The sequence below is a fragment of the Heptranchias perlo genome, chromosome 24, assembly GCF_035084215.1.
Source record: "Heptranchias perlo isolate sHepPer1 chromosome 24, sHepPer1.hap1, whole genome shotgun sequence".
Taxonomy (NCBI): domain Eukaryota; kingdom Metazoa; phylum Chordata; class Chondrichthyes; order Hexanchiformes; family Hexanchidae; genus Heptranchias; species Heptranchias perlo.
Window position 1 is genome coordinate 32,713,735 of NC_090348.1, and position 14,576 is coordinate 32,728,310.

The 14,576-nt window shown below is 43.2% G+C and overlaps 1 protein-coding gene across 1 annotated transcript in view; it reads right to left on the bottom strand.

The window, feature by feature from the left end:
• Window positions 1–14,576, bottom strand: part of sema3ab (sema domain, immunoglobulin domain (Ig), short basic domain, secreted, (semaphorin) 3Ab) — a 310,018-nt gene that overhangs the window by 278,474 nt on the left and 16,968 nt on the right. The window lies entirely within an intron of this gene.

Consider the following 14,576-nt stretch of genomic DNA (forward strand, 5'->3'; position numbering starts at 1 on the left):
GGCGGTGGTGAGCCGCCATCATGGCTGATCTGTACCTCAACTCCATTTGCCTGTCTTTGCTCCATATCCCTTAATACCCTTAACTAACAAAAATCTATCCCAGTTTTGAATTTTTCAATTGACCTAACCCCAACAAGCTTTTTAAGGGAGAGAGTTATGGGCAGTTTTGTAGTGTGAGTTTGTGCCAAGTGGGTTGAAACTGTCTAAATTCATGTTGCATAGAATCATTACAGCTTGTAAAGAGAAAAGATGTTTATCCCATCAGTTTAGACTGGATTCAGACCTGAGTCCTAGCAGTGAAAGGGCAGTGTTGTAACACCCTGCATCACCTTGCCCCAGAACATTATACAGATATGTTTTATAATACAATCAAAGTAATTTACTGTTAATTACATGGTCCACATCAGGAAATGCTAACTTTTCCCTTGGACATTCTATTATCAAACCACCATTGCATGCGGAATCTATGATGCCCATATAACGCTGCACTACTAACAGACTATTGACTCATTAAATAATCTGTCCTTTTCACTAATAGAAATGAGGAACAAAAGTGCATAGGGGTAATATTAACTTTGGGCAATAGTGTAAAATGGGCGATAGCGAATCAGATGCCCGTTGTACAATCCTCCCGATTTTCATTTCCATTGGAATGATGAAAGATATGTTTTCTAATATCAGTAGTGACTGAAATTGAATCATTGTTCCCTGCACCAGGATCCAGTATTCTGGGCTACCTAAAATAACCTGAGGCTATTTCCTATCTACAAGTACCATTTAACATTGTATATTTTTAATTCTTCCCAATTTCCGTCACCTTATTTAGACCATTTTACTTTTCCATTTTGGAGAACAGGATGCTCTGGACCAATACTTTCCGAGCCTGCTGTCACTGTCAGTTCTGATTGACCATGATTGAAGTAACAAAGTTAGGCAATCCCAATTCTTCTCTCCTCCCTTTCTTTGTCTCTAGATGAAGCTCTTCACTTCCATTTGGTACTCCATCTGGAGCCTAGCTATAAACATATGTATTTAATCCAACTGAGGCAAGTGAGTCTGAGTGATAGGAAGCCCTGGGATTGACATTTGTAACTTGATGGTTGGGAGTTAAGTACTTACTGGATTATTGGGTCACCTCTGCTTTCAAACCCAACTTTACAAAATTGCTTTTTAAAATCAAAATGAAATGTGAAGATTGCTGATATGGTTTTGATAACCTGGGTCAATCAAACTAAAAGTGTTTTCAAATACTTAATTATTTTAAAAGCTTGGTGTTGAAAGAATTGGCAGAGTAAGTTATACCTGCTGCATACACTGTAAATGGATCATGGATGGAATTGGCAAAGGTCATATTCTTAAGAGGATGAGATCAACAAGGATCAGATCTGCTACAGATGACCACAGACTGCATTCATGGGTACTCATCCTCGTCACAATCCCTAATTATAGGATTGACACAGAAACCAAGACCCTGAAGTTAGAAACACTATTGTTCATAGGTGAGTGCCTCAGAAAGAAAATAATCCCATCTGTTCCCACAGTTTGCAAACAGTTTAGTTTAAGTATGTGATGCTGTTTCATCATCATTACAACCAATTTAGAATTGACAGTTGTTTGTAGCCTATGGAATCAAAATGCATCATTTAGTGGCTTGTGCAAATGCATCACTTTAGAATAACCTTTACTTTTCAAGGAAGACTCTTTAAAAGAATAATACATTCAGAATACTCAGGCCAGTACGTTATCATTTAAAATGGTTCAGTGTTGGTTCATATTTTTCACAATTGACATTTTAACTGTGACTTACTACAAAACAAGGAGATCCAATATTCCCTTAGTCAATTCAGATGAAATCAATTTCAATCTGCAGCAATGGTGATTTAAAATTAATTTGAAAGAAATGGGATCCTCAGGTCTTAGCGTACAACAGCAAAGAGCAAAAACTTTGCAAATCATTGGTTAGGCAGCAGTTGGAATATTGTGTCCAGTTTTGGGTGGTCTACTTCAAGAAGTATCTCAAGGCCTTGGATGGGGTATAGAAGAGATTTACTGAGATGAAACCCAGAATGAGAAGCTTTATTTATGTGGAGAGACTAGAAAAACTGTGGCTTTTTTGAATAGAGCAGAGGAAGTTAAAAGGAAATCTAATCAAGGCATTCATAACTATGGGGCATTTTGATAAGGTAAATGGGAGAAACTATTTCCACTGCTCGGTGAGTCAGTAACTCAAGGGAATAATTTAAATATCATCACCAAAAGGAGGAAGGGAGAGGATAGGAGAAAATGTTCCACAGACGGATTTGAGGACATGGATTATCCTGCCGGAAACAGGAGACAGAATCTAATATAGTTTTTAAAAGGGAAGTTGATAAATTTTTGTAAAAGGAAAATTAAAAAAACCTCGAGAAAAAGGCAGAGAAATGGGAATAAGTAGATGGCTCTTCCAGAGAGTCAGTGCAGGCACAATGGGCAATTTTCTCCTTCTGTGCTGTAAAATTCTATAATTCCATGATATTAGTGCTGGGCTTACTGCAGTAAGCTTGATTCATAGATTTGGGAAGATGCTTCTGTACGCGATGTGTAATGAAATTGTAAATTCAAATATAAATAACAGGTTTATGATTTGTTAAAGATAACACAACAGGAACCTACCCTTCTCTTCCATTTTTAAAGCTGATTTTCCAAAAAACTAGCATGGATAAAACAAATGATTTTAACTTACTAAATAAAACAGACTTTAGTCACATCCTTGGACGAGGTATTGGAGAACTGCTCGTACCCATTGAACTATGGCCCAAAGGAAAGTGATTACCTTTCGGAGAAGAGGTGAGGTAAGTCGGTGAAAACTGCCCTATAAAGCACATGGCATATTCATAAATAAAATATAACATGTGCTATCATTGGTGTTGAATAATAATGATCAAATTACCATTATGTTGCATTATATTAGCAAGGAGATTTTTTTGCTACATCATAATTTACGATTTCATTATACATAGGCAGGGGAAATCTTCCTCCCACTTCTATGAATCAAGCCTATCACATTAAGTCCGGTATTACTTTCCAATTCAGATTTAAACCACCATTGCTGTGATCAATTAAAGTAGAAGCATACAGAAAAAGTAAAGCACCACTTACTGTTTCCAACATGATCCCACATTAACTCTAGAGATACCTTTCCTTAACATTGCCAACCTCTTATTAATCATAAAATCCCATCTGTTTTGAAATCTATAAACTGTATCCAGAATTGATTTGACTCTGTTCTAACTGCTGCTTGACTGCTCCAATTTATTGGGTCACTAGTGGGGACTTAATATTCTTTTCTTGTTGTCTCTGTCACATTGCAACAGAAACAAAAGAACAATACAAAAGCAGAGGAGGTAGAATTGCAGAAGCAGTGGAAGAAATGAAGAAGTCACAATTTCAATACAGGTGAAATCAAATAAGCAAAGATGCTTTTTTTATTATTACATTCCTCTCCCCTTTAAATATTAACAGTCATATATCAAATCGGTGATTTTTAAAAAATCTTGATGAGTTTTTTTTGTTTGTACATGACCCGGCTAAGAAAGTATTCGATGAAAAAAATCTATATTACTGCAATGTTTTTCTTTTCCCTCAAATTGTCTTTCAAAACAATCGGTATTACACACAATTCAACCTCATGTATTCTTCAGTGTTTTTTCTACTAAGCCACATGTTGCTATAAATAATTTACGTATTATATTGCAGTGCAGTAGGCCAGAAATACACACTGTTGCCAATTTCTCTTGCTTAGGAGTCATCTTACGATAAATATAACTTTTAAGTTCTATTCATTTTTCTCCCCTTTTCAGCTCTCTCTCCCTTACACAAAGTGCACCGTCTCTATCTGAGAGGGCGTACAGTCGATAAGCTGTTTCCTAAGCCTTTGTCAATGCCAATCCCCTTGGGCTGCTTGCCAGAAGATGCACTAAAGGACTTTTGTCTGATTTGTTTCTTCTGAGGGAATGTCTGACTCCCAACTGGTATCTCTTTCAGATAGTCCATCTAATGTCAGAAGCTTGAATAAGATTAATAGGTATGAGAACCCACATCTTGGCCCCGATTTTAGAATGGAGGCGGAATGGCAGCGGGGCGGTGAATGGGCTCGTGGGTAACCCAACTAATATGTCTGTTTCGCACGCGATCGCAAATGAATTGGTGCCACATAACGTGGCTTCCGGGTTTGTCGTCCGAAAGCTGCACAGTGGGCGGACTGCGCACCCGCATCACAGGCTGTCAGCTGGAGGAGCTCTATTTAAAGGGCCATTGCTCCAAATGCTTTTGCTGGAGCAAAGACCTGAAATCACAATGGAGCAGCACAGGGGCAAGGTTGCTCCAAGGTTCAGCGCTGCCTCACTGCAGCAGCTACTGGATGGGGTGAGGAGGAGGAGGGAAATGTTTTACCCTGCGAATGGGAGTAAGTGGCCTGCCTCTGCCACCAAGAAAACCTGGCTCGAGGTGGCAGACGAGATCACCAGCAGCAGCAACATCTCCCACACCTTGATCCAGTGCAGGAAGCGCTTCAATGACCTAACTAGGTCAGCAAAAGTGAGTACACTTATTGATTCTCCTGCATTCCGTCTTCCACATCACTGTCCCCCCCCAAACCCATTCTGCATTGCTCTATCACATTACTCCTCACACCCACTTAAGGCTCATCCTCAATTTACCTGCACTTTCTCAGCACTTCCTCACCTCCCCATTACTCACCCCACCACTACCACTCACCCCAATCCTCATCCAATGTGATGGCTCTGTCTCATACTCACCCTCTGATGCATCTCTTTTACGGTCAGCCTCACCCAAAGTAATGCATTCATCGGTTGGCCACTTCACCATCACTCACTCACACGTCTGTTCTTTGTCCCCTTCTAGGAGAAGAGAACACAAAATGAGAGGACGAGGACTGGAGGAGGACCACAACAAGTAGTGGTCCTCACAGACGCGGAGCAGGAGGTGGTGGAGATCAGCCGCACCCTCGAGTGCCTCTCTGTTGGGGATGACGAGACTGGCACCCCACAAACATCTGGTGACACAACTTTAACATTCATCGCACACAATATGAATTGATGTTAGCAATGCTTGCCATGTTCAACACCTCAGCATGCTCATTGCAACATGACGCATTTGTGATGATGCTTAATATTGCCTTCTGTTCTCTTACAGGCCCTTCAACGACTACAGTGATGGCAGAGGACGATTCCTCAGAGGAGTCCAACTCCTGCATAAGTGGAATGGTGGCACAAGTACGGGAGGGAATCTTTGAGATACTGTCACAGGGACATGAGCAAGTGCCTAAGATAGTGTTGTAGGTAAATGCGGGAATGTCTGTGATGGAGAGAAGGCTAGCCTTCATTGAGCTTCAAGCACGGCTCACAAATGAGTCCATTCAGGCCCTAACAATGGTCGTTGGGACTCAGGGTGAACAACATTCTGCTGCCTTAAACAGGCAGGCAGATACTTTACAACTGGGCTTCCAAGGCCTCATACATGTCCTCCAAACTGTTGTCCAGCAGGGTGGCAGGAATGATGTGCGCCTGGTCCAGGAGAGGGATGATGGCGAAAGGGGACTTGGAAGTGGGGACAACACTCAAAGCACTCCCACATCTCACCCGTTGCCCCCCTCTCAACCAGTACCCGCAATGCTGCCTCCTCTCCAGGTGGCTGAGTCTGCCCCTGCAAAGATGCACGTGGAGCAGTCTTTGGAAGGGCCCTCAGAGGCTCCAAAACCCAGAGGGAATAGGCCGAAAGCATCTAAGCAGTCAGGGCATGAACATGAGCAACCTGCCACGACCTCTGCTGCAGCCACAGGGGATGCATCATGTAGAAGTAGTAGGAAGAGAAAGGCTAAGGTTTTGTGGATATGAAGGTGTGCACAAGGGTGTCTGATAGATGGTCACGTTTTTCATTTATATTTGGCTTTTGTTAAAGTCATATTAAATGTTATCAGTCTCACCACGACTGCCACGTCTTGCCCATTCATGACTGGCTTGTGATAGGGGCCTTTCATGAGGTTCACCATGAACGGCGACATTGATGCCACCCATTGGGTCACCTTACAATGGGTGTATGTGTCGTTGCAGGACTGTTTTGTGCAGGGAGGGGTGGTGAGGCTGGTGATGTTACTCATCCTGGGATGTTGTGGTGAATGCAGCCATGGCGCCCCCCGCCATCCTGCTGGTGTCAGTTTGAGGGAGTCCGAAAAGTTGGTAGATATGTGTGAACAGAAAAATTGTGAGTGTAAAGTAAGAATTTTCAGTGAAAACACAAAAATCTCCCAGGCAAAAGTTTGTCTGAAACAACTGAGTGCCCTGGTGCAATAATTCACCTTTTATCCCCATCTGTCAAACAAGCATTTGAATGTCCAACTGGCTACTGGCTGAAACACGTCTGGTAGAACATTGAACAGCACGGGAAACACACTGAAGATGTTTCAAAATTGGACCCCTGCCTCAATGTGCACAAAATTAAATACTTCAAGTATCTAAATAACTCTCTTAACTGTCATCTCGCTGGCTTTAATTGCCGGTGGGACTTCCGTATTCGTGAGGCGCGCGCACACCCACATGCTTCAATGGGGAACCCGGAATTCTGCGGCTTGGAGCCGGGTTCTGAACCCGCTTGGGATTTCCCTGATTTTCGGAGACCCCCTGCCCCCAACGTCCCCGCTACTTCATTCCAAAATCGAGCCCCTTATCTTTCCATTACGTTGTGTAACAGTTCATCGTAAACACAGATTATTGATTAGGTGAAATACTTTATACATCCAAAACAAATTATCCTGAAGCGATGTATGAATGCCAAAATGTGATTAATGCAGTTTCCTAAAATTGTTTTACTTTATGAAACTCCATTATGTATTTCATTGTATCCATAACACATTAGTTATATAGATACACATTACTCGTTCTGTAATTTTAATAGATTGAAATTACCACTTGTGATGTTATGGTACAGAGGTTTCATATGAGGGATTAAACCATACACCAAAGCTTTTTTTTAAATAAGTAGGTTAACATCTCTGTTGAAATAAGGTCAAAGGAATGTCACATTAAGTGTTCACATGCTAACAATACACAGGCTCACTTCAAAGCCCAGATGTTTCCCACCAGTTTACTGGTATAGCACTTTGTGTTGGTTCAGTTTTCTTTGGATCCCATTGGTTGCATCTTCATTAATCTCCCTGATATTTAGCTTTTTATATTTTAAGTGAATGCACTCATGTACAAAAGATTTGGGGTAAAAATTGGTCTGGGCCTGTTTTTGGTTCCAAACTTGGCATCGCACCCGAACAGAGGGGCAAGGCCATCCCGCAATTGGGCCTCAGGCCTCATCACCACCTTTGAAGAAAAATGAATTTTGGGATGCTGACACTGGCCCTCAGGTAAATTCCAGGAGGAGGGTCAGATCAGACAATGGGGGGGGGGGGGTGATCGCCAGGATTGTGGAGTCGGGGGTGGGGGTGGGATGGGGAGCACTTCTGCTCTTCCTGGCTCCACAGAAAGGGTTTAAAACTTACCTGGAGTTGGCATCCACGGTGCTCGCTGCAGAATCCTGACACCTGCCCTGCTCACCGGGAGTAAATTTTGTAGAGGGATCCTTCATCGGGCATTAGGCCCCTCATGAATGTATTGAAAGGGGCCTAACACCTGTTTTAGGTGTCTGCCCGGGAAAATGGTCCCCGCGAATTTAGCAGTGGGACCAACGCCTGTGCAGATTGGGCACAGGCTGTCCCAGTGCTAAATTGGCATGCTTTGCATCTTTTTTAAGTCTGAAAAATGGGTGCAACTCATACCGATTTCTACCCCAATGGGCTCGATTTTAGGGTCGGGTTACCTGCGGGTTTCCAGCGGGGGGGCCCCGAAAATCCCGATCTCCGATCACGTGACCGGATTCGGACGAAATCCCGGCCACTTCCGGGTACCGCGCTGACGTGCGGGGCTGCGCGCGCAAGCCCCGCTGGTGGGAATCCCGCAGGCAATTAAAGCCAGCGGGGTTCCACTTGAGAGTACTTACCTTGCTCGTTGTGGTCAGTTAATGAGCTGAAGCAGCTGTCAAAAGAGGAAGTGTGGGATTTTACGGTCAAAGCAGTCAGTTTCCCACACTGGGGGAAACAGGACCCTTCAAACCAGGCGTGTTGCAGCCAGCAGCCTGTGGCAGGTGCCAAGGTGCGCTCCACGGGGGAGAGCCCTCACCCATGCAGGAGGCCACCGCGTCACATAGGGCAACCCCTGCCCTCCACCAACCCCCGCCAAGCCAGAGGACAGACCGACACGAAACCGCAGCCCCAGTCCGAGGACCCACCCACCTACCCTGCACAACCCCTCACACCAACACCTGCCAGATGGGTGGTGCGTTGACATCGTCGGAGGACGAACAGGATGACCAGCCCCAGCAGCCTCGCAGTCCACGCCGTCCGCCTCGGAGAGGTGGGGCCCCCCAACACGGTGCTGCGGCACACCCACCTGCACAGCAGGAGGGAGGGCTACCGCAGAGAGAGACGCGTCGCAGAGGGCACTACCCTCGCCACAGGGTCCACAGACCGAGGCGCAGCTCCCCGGACCTCTCCAAGCAGCAGTGCACAGGGAGGCGCAGATTCGCTCGACATGTAGTCGTGGAGATCTGCAGCCTCTTTCATGCTGAGCTGCTCCTGGCTGGCCCCAGCACCAACTGCTTACCTGTCGCTGGCAAAGTCACCACTGTCCTCCACACCTTCTCCTCCGCATCCTTCCAGGGTGCAGCCGGCAACACCGCCGATGTCTCTCAGTTGTCTGCGCGGACGAGCCCTGCAAATACACCTGCACCTACTCTGCAGTAACACGATGGGTGGCATCAGTGGTGGGTCCTCATAGTGATACCCAGGAGCGGGCATTATTGGACACAATGGACAGGATTCGCGGAGACATGGCAGTGGTGGTGTCAATATAATGTGTGCTGTTTGTGGCTCTGAAATTCAATATGGGTAACACCCATGACAAACCCTCAGACACCCTTGTGCACCCCCTTCATGCTGACGAGACGTTTGCCTTACCCTGCCTACTGCACATATGTGATGCATGCCCTGTGGCTGCAGCACAGGTGGTGGCAGGTTGAGTGAGGCTGGCCGTGAGGGAGATGCACGAGAGGGTGAGTATGGGATGGAGCCATGAGATTGTATGAGGATTGGGTCGCGTGTTAGTGGCAGGATGAGTACTGGCGAGGTGAGTAGGTGGAGGTAAGATGAGGATGGGGTGTGAGTGGGCATGAAGGGTGATGTGACAGAATAGTGTTGGCGGTGCCGAAGGAGATTTGGGGTGGGGGCAGTGTTGTGGCAGACGGAGTGTAGGGGAAAGACTTCGTGTTCTCACTGTGGCTGACCTACTGCAGTCATTGCAGCGCCTCCTGCACTGTATGCAGGTGGGCGATATGTTGGTGGCGCAGGTGACCCCCTCTGCCACCTCGAGCCAGGCCTTCTTGGTGGCAGAGGCAGGCCGCTTCCTCCCGCCCGCCGGGGGGAAGATCTGTGTCCTCCCCCTCCTCCTCACCCCATCTGATGATACCTGGGGTGAGGCATCATTAAACTGGGAGCAGCCTTCCCCCTGGGCTGCTCCATGCTGCAATTTGTCCCATTGGTTGCAGCATCTGTCAGTGGAGGACTGCCCCTTTAACTAGAGAGCCTCCAGCTGACAGATCGTACTGCGCATGCGCAGCCCGCCCGACGCGCAGGCCAGCGCCGTGGACCCCGGAGGAGCAGGTAATTGATTCCTATTAGTGGGTTGCCTGCTACGATCGCGTGGGCAACCCACTAATTTCGCCGTTCGCGTTTTCGACGCTCCCGGAGGACCACCCGCTGGGAACCCGCAGGCCTGCTAAATTCGAGCCCAATGTGTCCCAGTGAAAAATGTCTCAATTTTAATCATTTTATTCACAATGAACCAGTCACTTGTGATATTAGAATTGTTTCTAAAATTTACACATTGCAGCAGGGAATTTGTCAATGTAATACTTCTGTCTGCAGTCCAAGGAGTATATTTTCCTCTGTTCACTAACTTTAGTGAGATAGTAGACATGGGTTTACGTAGGGGACACAACTTTATACTCACGTCCACTGTTTTGCAAAATTTAGAGAATGGACCCTAAATCTTTCCTTTTATAATGAGACTTGAAGAGATTCACACTGAGAATCCTGAATAGTATAGCCCAGATATCTATAAATGTGACCCAGATCTTCTAACTGCCTTTTTATTTCTTTCATGCCTAAATCCAATTATTCACAAACTCTTTTTCTCAATCCCAACTGACGACGGTATAAATCCCAGAAAAAAAATAGTTTCTCATCATCTCAGATCATTTCAAGATCATCTTCCGAGCAGCATGCCAGGGAGTTACAGCTGCTGGCTAGCAATGTTCGAAAGGTTGTAACAGACCCAATTCCATTCTCTCATTAAAACAAGGAAGGTGCCACAGGGCAGCTTAAGCGTCAGAGCGAATGGAATGAGTTTTCCTTTGTGCAGGAGCATTCCCAACATTTTTAATGAGATAAAACACTGACAACTCCCTGAAAGATCGAACAAACATCCACCAGGATTTTCTAACTCTTCAGCATTAATTAATAAAAATGAATTAGTCATATTGACCTGTCCTTCAAATCGCAAGTTGGCAATCTAATTCTAATTGTTTCATGTATAGTGTGTCATATGTGGATTTTTACATTGTGAAATGCAATGTCCTTAGCTATAACCAAAGATTGTTTTATTGATTTTTAACATGCGTTTTAATGAAAATGTGTTTCAAAGAAACTGTAACATTTTATTGCCACAGGCTACAAGGTAAACTGAGTATCGCTAACACTTTGAAACCCTCCTCGGTGTAACCTGAGGCTGTTGTTCCGCAATGATTTAGGAGAGATATATTTAAACCTCATTTACACTCTCAACAGACCAAATCGGTAACATCGTGGCATTTGGTGAAGGTGGGGAGTATTTCTTAAGTGATTGATGAAAGCTGCGGTCAATGCGAATGGCGTTCATTAGCTTTGTTTTGCTACAGAGCTCTGCGGAAGAACAGGTTCAGGGAACCCATAGGTCCAAAGTAAATAGAAACAGAGCATCGGTGACCTATAAAGGTTAAACTTATATACTGAAGTGTGTTGTAAAACATTTGAGAAGTTGTGAAAGTACCAACTCTGCTTTAAAATGGGAAAATTCAATATGAATCAATGCTCCATATAAGCAATTTACCTTCAGGCTGTGTAATACAAGATCAGTGATTTCCACCTTCAAGTTTGTTTCCAAATTCAAAGGCTCCTTCATCAATCTCACTTACACACATTGTCCTAAAGGTGAATATAAATGGAACTGTGGAGATTTGATTAATGTGGTCATTGATAAAATCAGTTGATAAAGAACAAAGACTTCAAATGGTGATGAATCTTTATAAATTGATCTCAGAATTGTCTGCCATTATAAATGGAGATGCATATCTTAGAATATCACCTAAGGTATTAATTGCAGCTAAAACATTTTCGAGTGCATGTGTACTGGACCATGACGATGATCAGGGACTAGATACACTAAACATTGCCCAAGGAAAAATGACAGTAGACTCCTATTTACAGCTGGTAAGGATTGGAGATAAAATTAGCAGCGGCATATTATACAGACAGGAAGGCTAACACAAGCAGATCTTACTCTCAGCTCTGAGGATCTAGGGCTAAGGTGAAGAGAAGTGGCTTGATACAGCAGAACCCATTTTCTGAAGTAAGATTATGTGAGCTAATGGACCAATTATACTGCAGTGTGGTTTGAGGGCTCTTTGAATTTTGGCGAGCAGTGTGAGAAGATCTTGAAGCAGTCATCTCACACCACTGGGTTTGCAGTGTAACTACCATCAGAGTAAAAGCATCCTTTTAACTTTTAAAAAGGAAGTTTTCCAGACCACATCTATGTTTTCAATATCAGTAAAAGAATTAACTTTTGTTCTGATGAAGAGTTTACACCCAAAATGTTAACCAGCCTTTTCACCTTATAAATGCTGATGAATTGTTTGTGTATTTCCAGCATTTTCTGTGTTTATCCAGATTTATTTCATGCTCACAAAGGTCCAAATTACATTTTAGGGTGGGTTAGAAACTAGAAATGGGGGGAGTGGGACATGGCTAGTGATATTTCAAACAGCAGAAACATTAAGGGAGAAAGAAAGATCTGCACTTATAAAGAATGCCCTACATTTATATAGCACCTTATCATGGCTCTGAGAAACATCTAAGAAAGCTACACACAAATTTTGAATTGCAATCATTATTGTGATATAAGCAAACTGGGGTTTGGGAAATTAGGAGGATTAAGAAGAAATGAGTTCAGGGTCTGGAGGGTATGGATTTAATGGTAAATCAAAGACTGGTAGAGACCACTCCAACTACAAGGTTTGGTGCTGATGTCATTGCATGTATGTGCGCGAGGAAATGGGACACAGTCAGGAAGAGCTGAAGCAGTAACTAACATTCCTAAGCTGGACTGGCCGTGCCAGGCCCTATTTCCAAGATTGCAGGACTTGATCCCAGGCCTCCGCCAGTGGCAGTCTTGAAGTAATCTATTTAAAGGTTCTCAAGAGCCTTTGAAATGAAGGAATTGATTGATAATGTTTACTCTTTTCCTACAGGGAAGAACCTAGCTTTGAATTGGCACTTGCCTATTAATGGCATAGCCAAACCCAAGATGTTTCAGCTCATGATGAAATGTTGGCTCGGTTCTATCAAATCATATAATAAAGATCATGAAGTTATGCAGATTTAAGATTGCTATGTAAGTTAAATTAATAGTGGCAAAGTGCTGGGCGTCTGACATTTTCTAACACTAGAGACAATAGTTATTTGGAATTGCGGGGTTCAAAACCAAACATGTATAATGAGAAAATATTTCCCTCAAAACTTGTCTTAAGAGATAGCTGAATCAGACTCCAAAGACTAAACGTTTTTTTGAATGGGAGGTAAGTGAGGGCAAAGGGTCAGTTGGGTTAGTTACTATCAATTGTCTTTTGTTCAGAACTCTTGCCCATTATACGTTAACTGGGCATTTATAGTTTATTGGTGCTGATAAGCTCGCTAAATTGGTTTTAACTCTTAATGATATTCTTCAGTTAGAGTTAATTGATGGACTGCAGAAATGATGTGACCCTTTTGAACAGGAAATCCGAGGATCCGTGACCACCTCTGGGCTGTGGTGACCTCCTTACACTTCTTTTCAAATGGATTATCAGCTTTGTTACTTAGTTTCTTTTCTCTATTTTTTGAGGGGAAAATCACAATATAAAAACTATTGAGCTTCAAAAAAGCACCTCAAGTAAGTTGTGTGAATAGCATTTTTTGCAAACAGCTGGACAATTACGTGAAGCTAAGTTTCCTTTTCTAATGTGATAAATTATTTTTAAATATGAACGGAAATTTATAAAAAGCACCAGTAGAGATTGGACCTTCAAAGGTTAAATACCCATGGACTATGAAAACTGCATTGTTAAACCATACTTTGTTAACTGAAATATAAGTCTATAAGCTGTTGGACCTAATGAAAAACAGAATACGGGGGTGATTTTTGTCTCACTATTGCCCCAATTTGGGCTGTTGGTGGGAAGGTAGACATATGGAAGTCAGTTTAAAGCCCCGTTCAATCTTGTGGTCAGATATTAGCATATAAGATTCTGTTGGGTCTCAAAAGGAGTGCAAATTGCAATAGAACTTTTTTTTAATACACATAAAGACAACACCATCCTCCCAATCCGGATCTGTATTGAAACGTCACAAAGAATACCAATATTGTTTTTGCAGCACCACCTGCATCACCACTACATGCTGCAAAATTCTTCTACAGTTATCGAGATTTTTAATTTAACTTAAGAACAAAAGGAAGAGTGGTGCAGAATGGTAACCACGCGATTGCTGGCTTCCCAACCAAGTTTGATCCCAAAGATGACTAAAGTTGAGATGAGGGACATCAATTCGCAGACATACCAGTAGATTATTCAGCCTGGAGAAGGGAGAAATCTTAACTCTGCAAGACGTGTCTGCTACAAGTGTGTTACCTATGGACTGAAATACATTGGCTGAAATTATAAAGAAGCCTGCGGCCTTCTGAGCTGAAGGCAGCTGCATTAGAGGAGGAGAACTAACAGGGATGAAGTACAATAATACAGGGAGGGGTAAAATCAGATTAATTATAAATGAAAGAACTGCGTTAGTTTTACTATTTGGAAATACTTCAGCCCAATAATTTGGCACAGCTGTGGGAAAACTGAACATTATCCTGTGGTGAGTTTGTTAAAAGGAATCCTTCTTACTGACCATTTACTACTCACCACTTGTAGCATTTTTCTGAAAATAGTTAACATTATTAACTATAAAAAGAATTCCTGAGGGGAATAATTTTCTTCAAATTAACTAAAGGCTTTCTACCATCAAAACTGATAAGTGTGGTTATTGACCTCGTGGTCTGTGCCTCAATTTAAATTACAAAATTGTGTATGTATGGTGTAAATAACAATATAAATAAAATATCTCAGAGATGGTGTAGAGACTA